Consider the following 22438-nt stretch of genomic DNA (forward strand, 5'->3'; position numbering starts at 1 on the left):
ACAACCTCATGTATGAACTTTGGAATGGTGAAGAATAGAGATCATCATCAAATGAACAACAACAATGAAAAAGAATAACCAAGAAAACATCGGACAATATCAACAACAATGAATTAGTTATAAACGAAAAAGATTGGAATGCAAAAGAAGTAACATACTCATTGAACATGTTGTTTTCATGGTGACAAATTGCAAAAGAAATGTCCATCAAGTTTTCAAAAGAGGTAAGGGAGCTAGGAGCCTATGAACATAATAATTTCCTATTTGCGGACTAAAAAAACTAATGGACGTGATGGACTAAAGTAGTGGAAGTGGTGCACTCAATATTCTGCTCCCTTAAACTGTCCCTCTCGGCCTCTCCTTTTCTCCCTTCCTTTTAACTCTGCAGGTGAAGGCATAAAACCACTGATAGATTTTGGAAGGTGGACGGATATTTTTGGGCTTTAGTGGACTAACTTAATGGACCTGGTGGACTAACTCGTAAAAAGAAAAGAACCATTTTTTTCGGGACCATGATTTTTTTTGTGGAGGATCATGATTCTATTTTAGGCAAGACATTATAAGCAATCCTAAGTCACCCCTTATCTAAATGTTTTTCTTAATACCAAACGTACCCTCCTTAATTAAATGTGTTAGTTTAATGATTAGTTAGTTATTAGTTAATGATTAGTAATGATTACTGATTAGTATGATCAGTGATTAGTATGATTAGTAATGATTAGTTACCATTAAGAAGTTCTATTAAAAAAAAATGGGGAAAAAAATTGCGAGAAATTTTAAATTTTTTTGCGATTAAGTTCGTTTACCCAAATTTATGACCAAAAATGAACTTAATGATTAGTGATTACTATGATTACAAGTGATTAGTATGATTAGTAATGATTAGTTACCAGTAAGAAGTTCAGTTACAAAAAACTTGAAAACTTTCCTTGCGACTAAACCGAACTATATATTTGGTGTGACCATTAAATAGTTCGGTTACAAAAATATTTAAAACATTTTACGATGAAACCGAACTTTTTTAAGAAACATTTTTTTATGACGTAACCGAACTGACCAGTTCCGCTGGGAAATGTTTTTTGCAACTAACCAAACTGTTAGGTTCGGTTGGGAAATATTTTGCGAAATAACCGAACTAAGGTTCGATTGGGAAATGTTTTTTGCAACTAACCGAACAACTAGATTCGGTTGGGAAATGTTTTTAGCAACTAACCGAACTATTAGGTTCGGTTGGGAAATGTTTTTTGCTACTAATCGAACTATTAGGGTTCGGTTGGGAAATGTTTTTTGCTAGTTCGGTTGAGAATTTTTTTTTTTTGCGAAATAGCCAAACTCTTCTTCATGTTCGTCATTTCCATTAGGTTCGGTTAGTTCGACAAAGTTTTTCACATAATTCCTAGACGAGCTTCTCTCCGCAACTTCCATTTTCAACTCATTTGATGGTTAATACTCATTTTTCAATCGAACGAGGAACGTCAAGGAAAGAGAGAAGAAGAAGAGAATAATTCTTTTTTTCAAAACTAAAAAATTTCGATTCCCCCTTGTTTTTGTTTTTGATTTTGATTTTGGTTAATATATTCATTTAGATTAGATATATATGATTAGATTTATATAGTTATTGGGTTAGTTTTGATTTAAATTGAAGTAAAGGGTAAATGTGTATTTACCCAACTTTAGGACACCCCTTATAAGTATAGGGAGGTTGGCCTAATAAGACCATGTTCCCCCATAAAAATCATGGTCCCTAAAAAATGGTTTAAAGAAAAATCCAAAGGGGAAAATTACTAACAAGTCAAGTTTTTATGAGAAAAAGGGGGACTACACCCAGGGTTATCCCCCCTTTGGTTTCGCCACTGACTATGCATCATGATAATTAAATCAATTGTGCATCGAATAATCATCACATAATAAATAAATAACGATCTTAAAAAATAGAATTTTCTAAGATAATGTCCAATGTCCGTTTACATCTTAAAAATAAATCACATGATAATGTCCAATGTCCATTTACAATCTTAAAAACTAGAATTTTCCTAATTACAACCCCAAACTATCAATTAAAAAAGAAAAAAAAAACTGATAAGCCTGGTGGTGGGTACTAACCTTTTGATCTGATGATAAATCTCTTATGCGCGTATCTTTGCCAGCAGTCTTGCAAGGCAGTAAAATATTTTGTTAAAATTTTGGAGAAATAATTGAGAGAAAGGATTATGATCTAGGAGAAGCTAACAAAACACGAGCATGAAAAAAAAACAAATCAGAATAATGATCCTGATTTCCCTGTTACTTTTCGTAGTTTGGTTTTTTCCATAACTAAAAATAAAATAGGATTAGAATATAAACGATTTAGATATTTTAGTGCAAAAATAGCCGTCACCGATTGAGACAATGAAACAGTTAAAACTGACAATTTTTACTTAATATATACTATATTCCAAAAAAAGAATAATAAAAAAATATCTTTTCTAAATCCGTAAAACATGTGCAACGTTTTTTGGACGTAAATATTTTTTGCGTTTAATGTGGCTATGAAGAAAAATATACTCAAAACTCAAGATTATAGAAATTTATGTAGATTTTGATATACTTATTTCCAAAATATTTTTTTTTATTTCTTTTTTTTGCTTTGGTCGCTCTCTATATAAAGTTCTGCAGCCAACACCAGATCTCGTCGTTTGCAGCTTGCATTGTGTTTCTTCTTTTGCTAGGTTTCAATTGTTTTCCTTTTTCTTTTTATGGTTTTGTTGTCTAACCTAATATATTCATTTTTCGTCTTGCATAAACCTCGAAGGTGTTAATAGTGGCTGAGGCATTGAAGCTCACGAGCATCGAAACGGTTATCCTGGAACTTTGTGATCATACTAAAAAAATCACGCAAGGTATAGATCGTAAAATCCTACTTTTTTGGTGTTAGTAGTATTTGTTTGTTTTTTAATTTTGTTTTGGTTTTTAATTGATTTTGTTTGGAAGATGTTGATGATCCGTCACGAGCTATGGAAAGACAAATACTACGAAAATTGCTTTATATTATGGGGAAAAGAAAAATCATGCAAGGTATAGAATCGTAAAATCCTATATTTATGGTGTTCGTGGTGTTGTTTTTTTTTTGATCAATTGACTGGGCACCAAACTCAAAGTTCGGAGTATGTTTTTTTCTTTTTTTTTTGGTAGGTGGAATCATCGTCTTTTCTTCTACAGGTATTGCTTCTTTTGCTCATTCTGTCGTAGTATGACGTATTGCTTCTTTTGCTCCAGCTGCCGTATTATGAAATCTATTAGGATTAGCTTGATTTTATGTGATGTTTTTTTTTTCTTTTTAGTCCACTCACGTCCAGGTTACGAAGTAGATGGACTTATAGTAGTCCACTCACGTCCAGGTTACGATCTCGGAGCCAAGGTATGCGTACAATATGCCAGAACATGGTTTGTTTAACGTTTCAGGGTATATTCCGAAGGAATCTTATTTGTAAATGGATGAATTCATCGTTCGTACGAAGTATATCACTTATAATAGTCCACTCACGGCCAGGTTACGATCTCGGAGCCAAGGTATGCGTACAATATGCCAGAACATGGTTTGTTTAACGTTTCATGGTATATTCCGAAGGAATCTTACCTGTAAATGGATGAATTCATCGTTCGTACGAAGTAGATGCACTTATAGTAGTCCACTCACGACCAGGTTACGATCGTATGCGTACAATATGCCAGAACCTTGCCGAAGCTTCTTGGTTCACAGTTTGTATTCCGTTATACCACATTTGAAGTTCGAATCAACACTGAGCTTCATATTTATCGATTTAGATGATGTATCATTCTAAGTTTGAAGTCGGAACCCTCCCAGAGCTTCTTGGCTCATAGTTTGTATGTTGGTATACCACGTTTGAAGTTCGAATCAATGCTGAACTTCATATTTATCGATTTCGATGGTGTATCATGCTAAGTTTGAAGTTAGAAACCCTCCCGGAGGTTCTTGGATCATAGGTTGTATGTTGTTATACCATATTTGGAGTTAGAATCAACACTAAACTTCATATTTATCGATTTCGATGATGTATCATGCTAAGTTTGAAGTCAGAAAACCTCCCATAGGTTCTTGGATCATAGTTTGTATGTTGTTATACCACATTTGGAGTTCGAATCAACACTGAGCTTCATATTTATCGATTTTGATGATGTATCCAGCTAAGTTTGAAGTCTGAACCATCATGAATTTCGTGGTCCATCTCTAGTAATCTTATAACCTGAGTTTACCAGTGTGAACTAAAGCTACTTCATGACCTGTATGACTTGTAAAAATTACTTCATGACTAGTCGAAATTCAAACCCGGAGCACAAAGAGAAATCACAAAAACACAAAGAGAAAGCACAAAGAAACACACCAATTATCAAATTCATTTTTCATTTTCCCGATTCATTATTATACATTTTTTGGATTTTTTTATATCAGAATGTCGGAAACAATGTTCTAAATTTATTTATATTTTTTTTGGATTTTTTTTCATGTTAAAGGTTGATAATTAAACCGAAAACATGAGTTCGTATTAACACAAAAGAAACACAAATGCTTCTCAATCCGTATGAGCATCACAAATACAATCTCAACCGTCAGATTCTTCTCTCAATCCGTATGGATGGATCCAACGAACTCCGTCCATCATTTTCATTCACCCACCAAACCCTCCCAACCACTCGAACTCTATCTATTTTGCTCTATCTTCATCTTCTCTGCTCTTCTTCGAACGACGGCATTACTTGAGAAAATCTAATTCACTCAACCCATCTTTACTCATCATCGCCATCTCCTCTCCCTCTCCTCACCTGATTCACCAAATCTCTTCAAAAACCCTAATTCTTTTACATAAAATCAAACCATTTACTTTCTATGGTTCTCCTAGGTTAGGTTAGGTCTTGGTCGAGAAGAACACAGACTCAGAGTAGACATGAATTGTGCTGCTACCAGTTGCTGGTTCGATGTGGGGTTATGATTTTAACTTTGATGTCGTGAATTAAATGGGTTTAGATTTAAATCATAGAAGAAGTGAATCGGAAGGAATTAGTGAGGATTTTGTGGAGTTACTTAGTGGAGAAGTGAATCGGAAGGAATTGGTTTACTTATGGGTAGGGTTCCTATATTCTTTCAATTTTTCCTACAATCCTTAGAGTTATGATCGACATATCCTTTTTACTACTTAGGGTTTGGTTTTTTATTTCAATTACGCCCTGCAATTCATTTTTTTGTTTTTTCTTATTTTTTCCCAAGATCTGGATTCGATTTGGTTGGATTGTGTGGTTTTCAAATTTTGATTTTGTTAATCTTTGTCTGTATATGTTGGATTTTGGGGATTTTTGATTGAATTTACTGGATTCGATTTGGGGTATTTTGATTTTTCACTCTTTCTTCCTTAATCCTTGTACTTGTTTTTGATGTTTTGATTCATAATTTGATGGGGGTTTGATGTTATGAATGGCTGAGAAGTTACTAGGTGTTGATGTTGATGGTCTTGGAGGTAGCATATTACAGTCAAGGGTGAGATGGTGAAGCAGCATATGGAATAACAAGGTGATGGTGGAGGTTGCAGCCACAACTACAGATGAGAGATTGCAAGCAGTGTTAATGTCAACTAATTTGGGTATCCTTCTACTTTTGCATCCTAAACTTTGACATCAAAACCAGATCTAGAAAATACGGTATCAGGTCGCAACAGTATGAATCTGAGTGAGTTTCAGAAGAAGCGTGATGTAGCCTTCAAAGATTTAAGTAGATGTATCGATGGTGTTAAAATTAAAGTATGTTGAAGAGCTTGTAATTTGTTTTTTTTAAAGAAATGAGACTGTATTTTTATTTAATTTTTGTACAATGAGATTGTAATTTTCCTGATTAACAATTGATGTTGTAAATTGAATTTAATGATAATAAATTAAATTAATTTCGTATTTAGTTTGTTTTATATTTGCTTTTTGTGTTAATTATGATTTCATTTTTTATTCAGCCGAGTCAAAATTGGTCGGAAGCCTTTAAACGAACCGGAACATTTTGTGTAATGAGCAACTAATTTCAGACAAATCAGACAAGTTGAAAGTTTGTACCGACTAAAATCTTGTACATCCAATACCCTTGAGCAACTTATTATTAGTCAGTTAAGTTGCTCTAAACCTTTGTCAACGTAACATATTACTCGCTAAGATGGTTGAAATAAATTTAGAGCAATGATACTGGTTGGACGCTCATGGCAGTTGAAGCATATTTAGAGCGACTTGATCAACGATAATTGGAATAAACTGACAGCAAGCATATTAGTTAATCGCTGATGGTAGTTGAAACATTCTTAGAGCGAGTGCCTAGCTGCTCTAGACCTATAGAGATCCCACCTTTTGCAACTCAAAAGCGAGAGCCAAATTAAGTCGCTCTAAGGGTTAGTGCGACTCAATATGTGCTTTTGCAACCAAAACTGCCTGGTTGCTTAATCCAGTTTTTCTTGTAGTGAGGCAAAGTACTTAGCCAATATTTATTTTTAGATAAGAAGATAATTTTAGTGCAGTAATTAGGGGATTGCATAATGACCCGTGCGTAGTACGGGTGGACAACTAGTACTATATAAACATAGACTTTGAGAGGGCGGAACGAGTTGAGGTTTTAGAAGAGGGATGGAAAAGGTAAAAGGGCAGAACGTAAAAGATTAAAGCACTACAAAATAAAAGGCCTCTTGGGACGGTCAAAAAGCGTCCCAAAAAGCCCTAAAACCGTCCCAAGAAGCATTTGTGACGGTTTTGTGTCTGTCCCCTATTCTACCGTCACTAATACTTTTTTGTCATACTTTCTTTTAGGGACGGCCCAAAAATAACCTTAAATTAATTATCCCGTGACCTATAGGGACGGTCAGGCCATGAACGTCCCAAATAACCATCTTTAGGGACGGTTTTGAAAAAATGATCGTCCCTAGAAGCCACCTGTTTTGTCGTGAAGTCAACTACGGGTACCCGAACTTGGACTAGAGCCACCAGACAAAGTAAAACTAGAAACTTTTAAATAGGGCAACCTTTTTTAGTTGTTGTTGCTGAAGAGGATAGGTTATCACTTTGTTAAAAGAGAAAACCGGAAGTGCTTAAATCTTTCGTTAGTGACGACGAAATTGGAAATTTACAGAAAATATTAAAATCCGAACACTACAACAACCTGATCCCAAAAAGAACTCCTCCCTTGGACTAAATGCTATTTTCATGAGTGATATATGGCACCGAGAAAAGTGCAATCAGTATTAATTGGCGATCAATGGCGGAATCAGGATTCAAAATTAGTGGAGTGGCTTGGAATTTTTTTCGACGCACTTGTAAAGTATTTTATTTTTGCAATGCAAAGAAAAACAAGAAGAATACCTACTCCTAGTTCCCAAGGGAGACCTAGGAGTGTAAGCGTGTGACTTCATTATTGATAGGCTGGGAACAGTCACGAGGGCCCTGATTATTTCATCAAGAATAAACAATTCAGATCAGCAAGACAATTAGTGGAAACCTGCAAACAAGAGCAACCAAGCAAATACAGTACATCTTAGACAACACACCAAAGCAAATACAAGCCCATACCATCCCGGTGAAAATAGCCTAAAAGTAAGAAAATCCCTTGCCATTTTCACGAAAGAAAAATAGTAGTTTATAAACATTCCATCTGTAACCCATAAAATCTTTATCAAATCAGTTAAATCAACCTACCTAAAGGTTTTCGTGTTTTTGACTCTTTCTCCCGCTCGAATTGAAACAATCAAAAGCCTTCTTTCTTCTTCTATTCTATCCAACAAATTTGGATTGAGGATTTTATACGCGCGCCCAAACAAATAATATTCTTATTATCAGACCCAAAATTAATTTTAGATACCTTGACACCCAAAATTATCCGAAATTATTAAGAATCAATACATAATTCGTTATGCATACTATTTTTTTAGGCATAACTCGTTATGCAGCTGTTTGAGGGTGAAAACGATTTCTGCTGATTTTGGTAATTTCGGGTGTGTGGGTGAGAAACGAGTTTAAACCCTAAACAATGTACTACAAGGGAGTACTTTAGATTTGAGAGATCAATCTGTACAAATCCGGCCTAAACCAAGAAGTGGTCGTTCCAGACTTGCTTCGGTCACAAAGTGAAGGAGAAGGGTTGGTTTTGGGGAGGAAAGCGAAGAGAGTGTTGAGACCAGAATAGTTGATTCTGGAAGAGTAGTTGTTTCACGACTTGTATCAGAAAGTGGGAAGCTAACAGATATTTTCTGAGTATTGTATCCTCCTGACCTGAACTTGTTGTTCGGTGGAAATAGGTAAGACCTATTTATACAAGTCGAAGTGAAACGTACTCTGGTCTCGTAAGAAATGGAAAACAGACGAGTAAATGGAGGAGGTGGTAACCGGTAACGCTTGGAATTGATGTTCCATAAAAGAAAATGTTTCACCATTACTCCCTGTATTGACTAACCGCCTCATCCTTATGACACTGTCTTATAACGGGCGTAGTGTACGCCGCGCGCTGTAAACCTCCAAACCAATACCCAATGAGCATCCCCCAGTTTGTGACATGTGTTGATGTCTCGAGTGTTATCGTAGAAAACATGTAGCATGTTGTTGTTCGGCAAGTTGAGCTTGGGATACTTGCCGGCTCGGTGATGACCTTCGACGGTCGAGATTTTGCATCTTGAGAGGAAGGGTAGTCGTTGATTATTGCAACCCTTCATTTGGTAGCCAGTGGCATGAAAGCATGGACGGTACGGCTTTAATATGGCCTAGTTTAGGCGCGGCCAAAAGTTAGGGTTTTGGCTTTGTTTGGGCGCGACAAAACTAGGGCTTGGCGTCGGGCCAAAGGTTGTCATGCGTTAGCTGGTAACCTTGGACGGCTAAGATCTACATCTTAGATTGAAAAGTGGTCGTCTATCTTCGCAAGCCTTTGTTTTGGTAGCCGCATAGGGAAGTCCGGCATGGTATGGCGCGGCAAGGTGGTTGGCATGCCATTGGCACATTTGGCATGGCTGGCATGCCTTGGCGCGGTTGGGGCGTGGCCAAAACAAAGGTTTTGGCATTGGGCCAAAGGTTATCATGCATTGGTTGGCGACCTTGGACGGCTAAGATTTGCATCTTAGATGGAAGGATGGTCGTTGATCGTCTCCAGCCTTTATTTTGGTAACCGCATAGGGAAGACCGGCATGGTATGGCACGAAAAGGTGGATGGCATGCCAAATGACCGTTGATCGTCGCAAGCCTTTATTTTGGTAACCGCATAGGGAAGGCCGACATGGTATGGCGCGGCAAGGTGACTTGCATGCCATTGGCACATGTGGCAAGGACGGCATTCCTTGGCGCGGTTTGGGCGTGACCAAAACTAGGATTTTGGCGTTGGGCCAAAGGTTACGATGTGTTGGTTGGTGACCTTGGACGGCTGAGATTTGCATCTAATATGTTAGGGTGGCCGTTGATTGTCGCACGCCTTCGTTTTGAAAGTCGTGAAGGGAAGGCCGGCATGGTATGGTTTAGGCGCGACAAGGTGGCTGGCACAACATGCCATTGGCACATCTGGCATGGTCGGCATGCCTTGGCGTGGTTTAGGCACGGCCAAAGGTTAACATGTGTTGGTGACCTTGGACGGCTAAGATTTGCATCGAATATGGAAGGGTGGTCGTTGATTGTCGCACGCCTTCGTTTTGGCAGCTGTGAGGGGAAGGCCGGCATGGTATGGTTTAGGCACGACAAGGTGGCTGGCGCGGCATGCCATTGACACATGTGGCATTGTCGGCATGCCTTGGCGCGGTTTAGGAGGCCAAAACTAGGGTTTTGGCATTGGGCCAAAGGTTATCATGCGTTGGTTGGTGACCTTGGACGGTTAAGATTTGCATCTAAGATGGAAGGGTGGCCGTTGATTGTTGCACGCATTCGTTTTGGCGGCAGTAAGGGGAAGGCAGGCATGGTATGGTTTAGGCGCGACAAGGTGGCTGGCACGGCATTTCGTTGTCACATGTGGCATGGTCGGATACCTTGCGCAATTTAAGCGTGGCCAAAACTAGGGTTTTGGCGTTGGTCCAAAGGTTACCATGCGTTGGCTGCGATATTGGACGTCTAAGATTTGCATCTAAGATGGAAGGGTGGCCGTTGATTGTCGCACGCTTTCGTTTTGGCAGTCGTAATGGGAAGGCCGGCATGGTATGGTTTAAGCGCGGCAAGGTGGATGGAACGACATGCCATTGGCACATGTAGCATGGTCGGCATGCCTTGGCGCGGTTTAGGCGTGGCTAAAACTAGGGTTTTGGCGTTTGGCCAAAGGTTACCATGCTTTGGATGGCGATCTTGGACGGCTAAGATATGGATCTCAGATGGAAGGGTGGCCGCTGATTGTTGCAACCCTTCGTTTTGGAAGCCAGCGGCATGTAGCGGGGACGACATGGAATCGTGGCTGGCATGGTTGGCATGCGGAGGTGTGGCTGGCACGAAATACCATTGGCACATGTAGTGCGGCTGGCATGGTTGGCATGCCTTGGCGCGGAGACGTGGCTGGCATGGTTTGTCATTGGCACGGTGGCGCGGCTTGCATTGTTGGCATGATTTGGAGCGGAGACGTGGCTGGCATGGTTTGTCATTGGCACGGTGGTGCGGCTGGCATGGTTGGCATACCTTGGCGCGGAGACGTGGCTGGCTTGGTGGTGCGGATGGCATGGTTGACATGCCTTGGCGCGGAGATGTGGCTGGCACGGCTTGCCATCAGCACGGTGGCGCGGCTGGCATGGTTGGCATGCTTTGGCGCGGAGATGTGGTTGGCATGGTTTGCCATTGGCACGGTGGTGTGGCTGGTATGGTTGGCATGCCTTGGCGCGGATATTTGGCTGGTACGGCATGCCATTGGCACATACGGCTGGCGTGGTTGGCATGCCTTGGCTCGGAGACGTGGCTGGCATGGTTTGCCATTGGCACGGTGGTACGTCTAGCATCGTTGGCATGCCTTGGCGCGGAGACGTGGCTGGCATGGTTTGCCATTGGCACGGTGGTGAAAGAATTTAGGGTTTGGTGTACGAAGGTGATGTCGGTCAATACTAAAGGTTCTACCATGGAACATGACACATATATATGTAGAAAAAAAGGTACCCTGGTAATTCTTATGTAGGCGTGTTGAACGATTCAATAAATGCGCTAGTGGTCCTAGTGACGTCATGTCAGATGTAAGGTTTTACGATTTTAACCCTAAGCTAAAAACCACCATCAACATTAAGTCCCCTGCTTAGCACGGAACAAGAGCATTGTTGTGAGGTAAGCATAAGATGGTGACAGGCAAGGACAAAATTGGAATGACAGGTCATGAAAAGATGGCCAAGAAGACCCGACTAACCTTTTTCGATAGGTAAGGAGAGTTCATGATTCTCGTGTTGGCGTCCTTGCATAGATTCTACTTGTGGTGTTGCTGGGTAGACCGTGAAGTGGTGAGATGTAGATTGTCGGATTGGAATGGGAGCCACAGGCGTTAGTCGACCTGGAATGGGATCCGCAGGAGTTGGTCAGCTTGGAATGGGAGCCGCAGGCATTGGTCGGCTTGGAATGAGAGGAAACTGGCTTCGGTCAGCGGAATGGTGGAAACTGTCTTCAGTCCGCAGAATGGTGTAAACTGGTTTCAGAACTTCGGCTACCAAATGATGGTGATGATGCTGGAACTTCGGTTATCAAATGGTAGTGATGACGCCTGGCAACTTTGTCGAAATCAGGGTTTGGGATGCCGAAACCCTAATTAGCGCTCCTTACTAAAAAAATCGTTGTAGAATTCTCGTACGAATTCGGATTTTGACGGTCTGCCCCTCCATATGACCGGAAAATAATTTCCTATCTCCTAATACGGGAATATTTAGTTTTTGAGCTCGTTTAGGAGGTGAAAACGGCCCGGTAGTGAAACTCAGGAAGAATTCAGGAGGGATGTTGCGGGGCCGGGGTAGCATAGTCGCACCGAGTCATCTGTTCCCATTCATGGAGCAAGAAGGGAACTTTATTATGTGCAAAACTCTAGAAACTCCGTCCGTATGAAAAGAGGTATTGACCTTCTTCTGTTTTCTGTTGCGCGTTTGTATTCGCGCTTTCGTCTGCAGTGTCTCTCCAGTGGATTCCAAAATTTACCAAACTCCATTGCATTCTTGGGACGGATGGATGGAATATATTCTCGGCAACGATCATGTCAGGGTTAATCTTGTATATTGTGGTTGCGGTGTCGGTCCATCCTCGGCTTTAGGTTGTTCAGTGCCTGGACCTTCTGATCGTGATGATGATGTGTTGTGAATGCTTGTATGGTCGAAAATTTCTGGCGCCCCCGGATGAAATAGGGAGACGTTCTGTTGCCGATGTGCTGCTATCAAGTCTTCTAGGACTTTGTTCCAAGCGACATCCTACGGACCATCTTCTGAATCTTGGAATATCGTATGGAATGAGATGTGGTAAGAAGTCCCCAGTTATACTTCGGTTTGATCCGATGGAATGGATGAATATGTGAATGTATCTTTGTGGCGTGCTCTTGAAGTATTCGGTGTACATGTACGGCTTCGTGTTGAGAAATTTCTTCGGCCCGTGAAACTTCGACAGTGATGATGTTGAAATCAGAAATACCCTGGTTGAAAGGAGTGAAAGCGTCTCATGCTGGTAGTTCCCATGTGTATCCTATTTTCATTGCATCGCCTTGAATCCACGTCCACGTGATTTGATACAAGCTTATCGTACTCTTCTGGATGTGACGCTGGGACGCTCGGGATATCGCATGGACGAAATATTCTGTATAGCGAAGATGTAGTAATGAGAGAGTTATGTTGTTTATCATGGCTCCCTCTGTTTCTTCAAGAAAATGTTTCAGCGCGTCTCTGGAGTTATCTCATGAGTCTTTGATGGTCTTCGATGGACTGCGAAGAGAAGTCCCCATTTGCATTTTTCTTCAGTTTCTGAAGTTGTTTTCCTCTGAGCAGGCTTTGGATCCTCCGCGGCCTCGTAAAGTGTTGAAGGCGTCTTCTAGACATAGAGGTGATGATATTCTTGCGCTGCACCCTTGAAGAGTAGATGACCTTTTTGCGGCTATGACCTTTTGGTTGACTGTGTCTTCTGATCTTTGACAGTGAAGGGATTCCGTGTATATCCTCATTCCTCAAGTATGGTTTACATGTTTCTATCTTTGTAGTGATTGCTGCTGTGGTGAATCTCTGGATGGTATCAACAAATGAGCGGAAACAATTCTTGGTAGCAGATGTAATCAGAAGAGACTACATTGTCGTGGTAACAAAGTAGGTTGGCTGGAATTGTATGGGAATCCGTGGAAGTAAAAGGATTGGCTGGAGTTGTACGGGCATCCGTGGAAGTAAAAGGATTGGCTGGATGCGTAAGCGAGAAAATTGTCCATGACTACGAAGATTGGTTGGCTGTGATCATGATCCTTGACATGGGGAGCATGGAGGTACGACCCTTTGCAGGAAGAAGCGTCTTTGAAGCAGCTTCGGCTATTGGAGAAGATGTTGAAACTTTAGAAGACGAACGCTGAAGCCTCGTCTTCGGATCCTGGAGAAGCTTATGGATAGAACGCTGAAACGGAGCGGCTGATGGAGCGAGTGTTGAAGCGGAGTGGCTGTCGGAGTGATATTTGAAGCGGAGTCGCTGCTGGAGGATGTTGAAGCGGAGCGGCTGCGTTTATCAGTGTGCTGTCAAACTGGACACCCTTCGAGCGAACAATGGTTAGGAGTCCCCAGTTTCATCTATCAATCGTGCTTTCTAGGAGAGGTTGGGGTTTGGGAACGACTTCTTTGGTTGGAAACAGCTGCTTCCCTGATGCAGTGCGGTTGAGGGCTGCAAATATTCCTTGACGTTGCGCCTTGGGGAAATATAGAATCTCACATAAATGTTTCATAATAAACTGCACGACTTTGCGGGCGAAGCCCTAGAAATCATGCATCTCCTGAAATGGAAAAGAGTCTTTGTGAGCTCAGGGGGGTTGCTGATTTTTCTTTGCTTCGATTTTGGAGAAGTCGTTCCTAATCTTTTCGTGTAATGAAATTAGATTGTTGATTCCCTTATACTGGGCGTTCAAGAGCAACGCTGGAAGGATGCAAGATGCTGTCGCAAGGAAGATGCAAGCTGTTGTAAAGATGCAAGCTGTTAGCGCTGGAAAGGATGAAAGCTGCTGGCGCTGGAAAGTCGCAAGCTGCTGTAAAGATGCAAGTTGTTAGCGCGGAAGGATGCAAGCTGCTGGCGTTGGAAAGATGCAAGTTGTTAGCGCTGGATCGGCTTGGAATGGCGTTGGCTTGGCGTGGACGCTGGCTTGGATTTGGTATGGCGCGGACTGTCGTCTGGGCATGGAGCGGATTGGTGGCTTGGAACGGCGCTGGCTTGGAATGGCTCGGACTTATTCTTGCGGGCCCAGTTTCCTCTTTCCATACGTAGCTCAAATAGGAAATCATTTCCTTATTCAAATTCTAAAAGTGTTATGCGTATGAAAGGGGTTGGATCTCCTTTTTATATCGTATCTTTGTTCTCGCGTCCTGGTGTTAGCGGTAGCGCGGTAGCAATAAAGTGGGAAAGCATATTCCAGCTATGTACTCCAGCGTTTCTCTTTCAATTCGTTTTCTTGTTTTCTTGTATTGGTGCAAACCCTAGCCATAGGTATGCCTTCCATAAATCTTTAGAAATATTTTTCTTATGAACTGGTATAAACCCTAGCCGTGGGTATGCCTTTCATAAACTTGTAGAAACACTTCGTCATAAACAATTCCTCTTCTAATATCACCGTAGTAACATCGACTACCTCATGAATAGTGACGAGTAATCATTATTATGCAAAGTAGGCACGTACGGGTAGGTGACTGTTTTTTTTTTTGAATGGCAAACAAATTGCTTGGTTTATGGTTTTGATTTTCTGGATTTTTGGGTTGATAAACAAGTATTACCCCTGAGAGTTTTGGATTATTATTTGGAATGAACTGTTTTATAATATTGATGTTTTTGGTTATGAATATAAGTGGCATGAGTACCGCAGGGAAGTCATGGAATTGTGAATGTTGTGCGATAGTAGAAAGCATGAAACACGGGAAAAATATGACTATCAGTTTTTTATCTCCCCTGTGAAGATTTAAAGTAGTAGACCATGTGTTTTATCTAGCAAGACTTACTCGGTTTTTCGGATCTCTTGATGAAAAGGAATCTCCTGGGTGTAAGACCGAGTTTTGTGGGAAGCACCGCCGTAATGGTGGAAAGTCCACAGTCATCCCTTGTCGTGTCATGACTGGTAACTGGACCGTCAGGTAACTGAGCCGTCGATCCTTGGGCGGGTGATGTGTTTTCAAAGTTGTCGTAGTAATATGATTCGTTCAAGACTTGTGAAAGCGGATTTTTATATTTTTTTTTAATAAATAAAAATAGCGAACTAAATTAAAAAGATGTTGTGAAAATTATGGAGAGAATGGAGCTAGGATTCCACCATTAGTTGATATTAGTGATTTAATAAAACAATAATTATGCAACTCAACATTCAAATTGATTCTAATAGTATTGCCAAGACATGTAGATTTCCAAAAGAATAGATGTTAATCCAAGCATAGAATATCAAAATCCTAAAGCAAGCATATTCTATCAAGAGAAAATACACCTAACTAATCAAAATCATATAAAAAAATTTTAGTTCAATGCAAAAATCATAATAGAGTTGTTGTAATTTAATTAATAGAAATATATCACTTTTACCGAAACAACGGCTTCTTCCATAGCCTAAAGGATTGGGTTTAGCTCATCATGATGTTGGAAACACGCTCAAAAGTTGATTTCATTGCTCAAAGTAGGTGTACAAATGATGAAATGGAGAAAATGATGAAAATCGGGTGATTGCAACGTTTATAATTGTTTCAAAACACTGTTACAAAGAACGATAGAAAGGAACTGTTGTTGTTGTAACTCTGCGACCCTCGTGTGGTTGTCGTTGTCACTGTTGATAAACGACTGCTTCTGGTGGTCTTTTGTTCTTCGTGTTCTTGGTGCAGCAGCAGAAACAGAGTTCTGAAAACTCTTGATTCTCGCCTCCTGAGCTCTCCTCTCGACCCCAAACTCTCCGTCCCCCTTCTCTATGATCCCAGCAATCTATTTATACTCCTCAGCCTCAATTACTCACGCCATAATTCTCAATATTCTTCATTGCACTCGGGCAGTAAAGAAAATATTCTGGGAATATTTTTCTTCCCTTTTTCTTCTCGTGCACGCATCTGGTTATGTGCATAGAATCTTTGTTTAACTCCTTCACGTTTCTGAAGCAACCAACGCGTGCGGTACACGTACAAACTCGCTGTAATCCCGTGATTGTTCCTCTCATGCACGTGCTTCCCTATTTTCTTCTCATGGAATTTTCAGCCAAATTTGATCGAAACAAACACCCATACCAGCTCTGTTAGGACATATCACAACTACCCATAAAGTTTCAGCGATTGAATCGCACAAAAACTCCTCCAAAATCCGATCGAAAAATTTGCCAGTGAATGGAAATATTTTCCCGCCAAAATATTTTTTTGAAATGTTGAAGATGAAGTGCCCCTATCCTTTTCTGGGGTGCGAATAGTAGATGGGTGCTGAGGACAAATTTGGGTGCTGAGGATGAATTTGGGCTACGCATAATCTTGGGTGTCCCTTAGCCAAATATGGGGTCCGTATAGCAAATGTCCTCCAGGGGTCCAAATAGCACTTTTTGAGCAACTTTTTCCGCACAAGTGTATTTCTCCAAAAACACCTACACAAACATAAAAACACCATAATAAGTACAAAATCAAGCACTAGCAATAGAGACACTGAGGACAATTCAGACACAAAAATGTATCTATCAAATACCCCCAAACTTATTATTTGCTAGTCCTCGAGCAAATCTAGTATAGAAAATAAAAATGACTACACTTAGCACGTGCAGCAAGCCGTTAAACCACTAGGTGGCCCTAGTGGCGGAGTGTTGTCTCCGGAGGGTTTACAAGAGGTGTACCCACAAAATCTTTACTCCAGACCCTAGATATCTACGCAGAACCTTGGAAGACACTAAAGAATCTCCTTGGTTGGCATACTCTCATTGACTACAGGAGGAAGTACCCTGATGCGAAATTCCAATTGTTGTGCATGAGTTTGCACTCAGCATACTAAAATTCATATATAAGTGATAGATCTCTACTCAGATAGTTTCTGTACATCATAACCGGAGTCAACCAATCACTTGGAAAGATAAAGAAGATGGATAAAGAGATGGTTAAAAGTGAACGGTGTTTCCCATATCTGTCTGAAGGCCTCTGCTAAGCTGAACCTATGCTAATGGATTGAGATACCGGCCTGACTAATATCAACACAACTGCATATACAAGGGGACCAGTGGTCGATAAACCTAACTCTAGGTCAACACAACTGGCATATACAAGGGCACTAGTGGTCGACTTTATTGAATTTATTCCGGTTGGTCTAATGGTCTGGTCTCTCTCTCTCTTTTTTTTTCTTTTTTTTTAATGTTGGTATCTCAATCACTCTATTCCACCCTAGCAAAGGTAACAACTTGAATCGTGTCCCCCACCAAATCACTTAAAAAATAAAAACAGAAGGATTAGGATTCAACGAGATATGGCGAAACTACCATGTTTTTTTAATTCTAACACCTGAGCTCTGTGCTTTTATGAATACACTCTTTAGATGTTTCCATCTAATCAGATTGGTTCCTCAACTCCTACAACCAAGATGTTCCCATCCACTTAGATTGGTTAGTGCCAACCTTAATAAGCATAAATTTCTAGGCTCTGGAGTTTATTTGTTGCAGCTAAGAGCTAACAAAAAGTTTCTTCCCCACCCCCAAACTTAAATCTAACATTGTCCTCAATGTTCTTAAGATGAAATGAACAATAAGAAACTGTTACCACTTGATGGATGGAAAAAATAAATAAGGAGGGATATTACCGTAAGCATGAGTACCTCCCAGGAATTGCTAAATTTAAAGTCTTTAGCTAGACATCAAATACCTCAAAAAGGATTGTCACCTTCCAAAGTCATATATCAATAGTCGAAACAATTGTGGGTCCATAAGACCAAATAGAGCTGACACCAGTATGAGACAACTGCACTGATTCAGAAAAATGAAAAGAAGGAGCACGTTCTCATCTAAGGTTTCTGTAAAGACAACTGGGTTTATCTGCAGAACGTAATTGAAATTCATATGTGTGTCTCGATAAATAGATTCATCCGAAAAACGGGTCTCTAATACCTGGGTTACCTCCTGGACAGTATCAGGAGGATCGGGTTGCGGAGTCTGAAAAGACTCAAGTAATATCTCAGATGTACAAGGCTCGAGTCCCAAGTTAGGGACTCTAATTAGGGATACGATACAATCACAAGAACCATCACTACCCCCGAACTTAGGGTTCATAGACAAACCTCTAACTATTTCTTGAATTTTCGGATCTTCAAAGTCCTTAAAATACTCAAGAGATTCTTCTAGTTCTCTACCCCAAAACTTAGGGTCATCATTATTCTCAGAAAAACCTAAAACTATTGCCTTAATTTCTGGGTCCATAGAATCTTTAAAATACTCAAGAGCTTCTTCTAAAGATTGATCACATATCCGATCTAATAGAATGGTTTCCACAAAATCATCTAAAGAATCTACCAGTAAAGTGTCAAGCCAATTATCCTGAACCAAATCCTGAAAGTGCTAATCATATTCACTTCTTCAAAATCATCGTTCTCAGAAGGTTGTCTAGTAACATTAAAGACATTTAGTTCAGTGGTCATATTACCAAAGGATATGTTCATAAGACCAGTCCTACAGTTGATGACAGCGTTAGCTGTGGCTAAAAATGGGCGACCTAAAATCACTGGGATTTGACGACTTGGGTCCTGAACAGGCTGGGTGTCTAGAACAATGAAATCCAAAGGATAAATAAACTTATCAACCTCAATCAGAACATCCTCTATGACACCAAGAGGGACTTTGACAGACCTATCAGCTAATTGTAGTGTCATTTTATTCGGTTTCAACTTACCAAGACCTAGCTGGGTGTATACATGATACGGGAGTAAGTTAAAACTAGCTCCTAAGTCAAGTAAAGCTTTATCGACCATGTGATTACCAACCACAAAAGATATGGTGGGGCATCCAGGATCCTTATGCTTAGGGGGTGTTTGGTTCAGAAGAATGAAACTTACCTGACCAACTAAAAAAGCTTTCTTATGGACATTAAGCTTACGCTTTCGTGTATAAAGATCTTTAAGGAACTTGGCATAAGCAGGCATCTGCCTAATTGCTTCTAATAGTGGAATGTTTATGTTCACATGCTCAAATGTTTCCATTATCTCGTTGAAAGTCGACTCCTTCTTTGTTGGGGATAACAAATGTGGATATGGGGCTCTAGGCACAAAGGTAGACCTATCAAGAATTTCTTGGGAATCCTTAGAGACTGTTTCAGTTTCCTCGTCTACGGGCTCCTCTTGGGAAGTAGAAGGTGGAACTACAGTATGTCGACTAGGCATGACTACCTTATTGTCTACCGTTTTACAACTCCTAAGGGTTGTTATCGAGTGCACATGGTTTGATGATTTCTCACCAGCTAAAGATATTTGATGGAATCCCCTAGGGTTTAGTTGTGGTTGACTAGGAAACTTTCCTTGTTCTCTCAATGTCTCATTTATCTGACTAACCTGGGTTTTCAACTATAGCCTTGTACCATATTTTTATTTTCATCTAATCGTTGTGCAACCGATTGCTGAAATTCTAAAGTGTTCCGAGTTAACAAGGCAAGAGACTCTTCTAAACTCATGATTTTCTTATCTGAAGGGATCTGAAACTGTGCCTGAGCTGAAGGATTCTTAGTATAGCCAAAACCTGGGGAACCTGAGCATTACTAGACTGACCTTGATTCTGGACCTTGGACCAAGAAAGGTTTGGATGGTTTCTCCAGCCAAGGTTATAGATTTCTGAATATAGGTCAAACTTCTGTTGGTTATACTACTTAGTGTTGTTATAAAGAGCATTGACTTGCTATTCAACAGCATGGCCTTCCCAAAAAGGCTCATTTCTTCCACTACTACCACTTGAATGGCCTAATTCTAAGGCTTATAACCTTTTGGCTATAGCTGCTATTTTGGCATCTGACTCATAAGATCCTTCTACCCTATTAACATTTCCTCTACTTAGAAGAATTTTTTTCTGGGTTCCCTACTATTTTCCCATTGTTGGGTCTTATCGGCGATTTCATTCAAAAATGTCATCGCTTCATCAACAGTTTTATTCTCAAACCAACTTGCGTATAAGGACTCAACCATGGTTGTTGTTGAATAATATAAACCCTTGTAGAGGATCCGAACTAACCTAACCTTCTCCAAACCATGATGAGGACATTGAGATATCAAGCCATTGAACCTTTCTAAGTACCTATATAAAGATTCTCCCTCTTGTTGGGAAAAAGTACATATTTGTGTCCTAATAGACGATGTTTTATGCCTTGGGAAAAACTTATGTATAAAGGCAGAAGTAAGTTGGTCATAGGTTTCAATTGACTCAGTGTCCAAACTATACATCCAAGATTTGGCTTTATCTTTTAAGGAAAAGGGGAATAACCTAAGTTTCAAGCATCATCACTTAGGTTTTTAATTTTCAGAGTACTATAAACTTCCTCAAATTCCCTAACATGAAAATTGGGGTTCTCATTCTCCTTCCCTAAAAACATTGGGAGCATCTGTAAAGTCCCAGGTTTCAGTTCATAATTTGCCTCGGTTTCAGCTAACTTGATACAAGAAGGACGAGAGGTCCTAGATGGGTTTAGCAAAGCTTTCAAAGTTGCCATTTCTGGCACTACCAAAGGACTAGGAGTACTAGGGGTAATTTCCTCACAAAGAGACAGATTCTCAAAACTGAAGTTTCCAAAAACGGGGATCTCAAAAGAAGAGTCTTCGAGCTCCCCGCCTTCACAACAAGAACTACTAGGTTTGTCACTACCCAGAGTGTTTCTTTTCCAAGCCCTTTAAAAAACTTCGGGCATACACTAGAAAAAGTCCGAAAACGGAAGGGATGTTCTATGCGAACACAAACAAGGCTGACTCCACCACAGCAAACCTACTGATTTCTAGCAAACAAAAAGCATGATGGCTCCACTTAGATTGTTTCTAGACCAACTTCTAATCCTTCGAAAGGGAATTCGTTGCAATTTAAGCAAACCCCTCTGGAAGCAATCTGAGTCAAAGTAAGTTGAATAGAGGCGAGGGAATCTCGGTGGAGATTTGATACCCAAGGCCTCACCGGTATTACAAGGCGGCGCAGTCACGCATTCAACCTACAGAAACCGTCAAGAACTTCGAAGTATGCTTAAAAGAGTAACAATATTTTTCGAATGGCTTTCCTGTTAAGCTCGTTACCCTATCGGTCTAGTTCTAGTCAAAATTTTAGGCTTAGGTTCGCGTTTGGTGTCGTTTTCCTAAGGAGGATAAGAAGAGAACGGTGATGAAATCCGAACCCTTATCTTGTATGGCCAGTCCTTACCCTTTACTAGGAAATTAAAGCAACCGTTTTCAAGTCCTCAACATATATGCATACGAAGGAAGACAGTAACTCGCTGACAGTGGATTCGCGAGTGTTTCGACAAACTTACCTCCCGTACCAGACGTGGGATGAACCTTTGTAGTCAACTCGGGCCACGAATCCTATGTCATGTACGAACCCGAGGGGCCGAGGTGATATCGTAATCACCGTCCTTCTCTGCAAACAGTTTATATTTAAACTACCCTTCCGTAGGGTTTAAAGAAAAAATAATGTCCCAAAATTTAAAGTCCAAAGTCCAAAAATATAAAGTGCAAAAGAAAAAGAAAGTCTAAAAAAAAAATCTACAAAAATAAAAATGTCTCTCTTTTTTATAAATTAAAAAAAAAAATCTTTTACTTTCGCTCCTTTCGCTTTTCCTTTCACTCGAAGTCTTTAAGTATTCACCAAAAGCTTTGGCAAAATTTTCTTTTGCTCCAAATTCCGAATTCTGTAAGAAAAAACAAAAACCCAAAAACATAAAGAAGAAGAAATAAAATAAAAACCTAAAAAAAATAAAACCTAAAAACTCTAGCCTAAAGACAAGTCCCCGGCAGCGGCGCCAAAAATTTGATGTGTTTTCAAAGTTGTTGTAGTAATATGATTCGTTCAAGACTTGTGAAAGCGGATTTTTAGATTTTTTTTTTAATAAATAAAAATAGCGAACTAAATTAAAAGATGTTGTGAAAATTATGGAGAGAATGGAGTTAGGATTCCACCATTAGTTGATATTAGTGATTTAATAAAACAATAATTATGCAACTCAACATTCAAATTGATTCTAATAGTATTGCCAAGACATGTAGATTTCCAAAAGAATAGATGTTAATCCAAGCATAGAATATCAAAACCCTAAAGCAAGCATATTCTATGAAGAGAAAATATACC

At 40.1% G+C, this 22438-nt stretch overlaps 1 pseudogene; it reads left to right on the forward strand.

Annotated features, from left to right (window-relative positions):
• Positions 1–20359: 20359 nt before the first annotated feature.
• On the forward strand, positions 20360–20459 carry LOC113341490 (annotated as a pseudogene).
• The last annotated feature ends 1979 nt before the right edge of the window (positions 20460–22438 follow it).

The sequence above is a fragment of the Papaver somniferum genome, unplaced genomic scaffold, assembly GCF_003573695.1.
Source record: "Papaver somniferum cultivar HN1 unplaced genomic scaffold, ASM357369v1 unplaced-scaffold_29, whole genome shotgun sequence".
NCBI classification, from domain to species: Eukaryota; Viridiplantae; Streptophyta; class Magnoliopsida; order Ranunculales; family Papaveraceae; genus Papaver; species Papaver somniferum.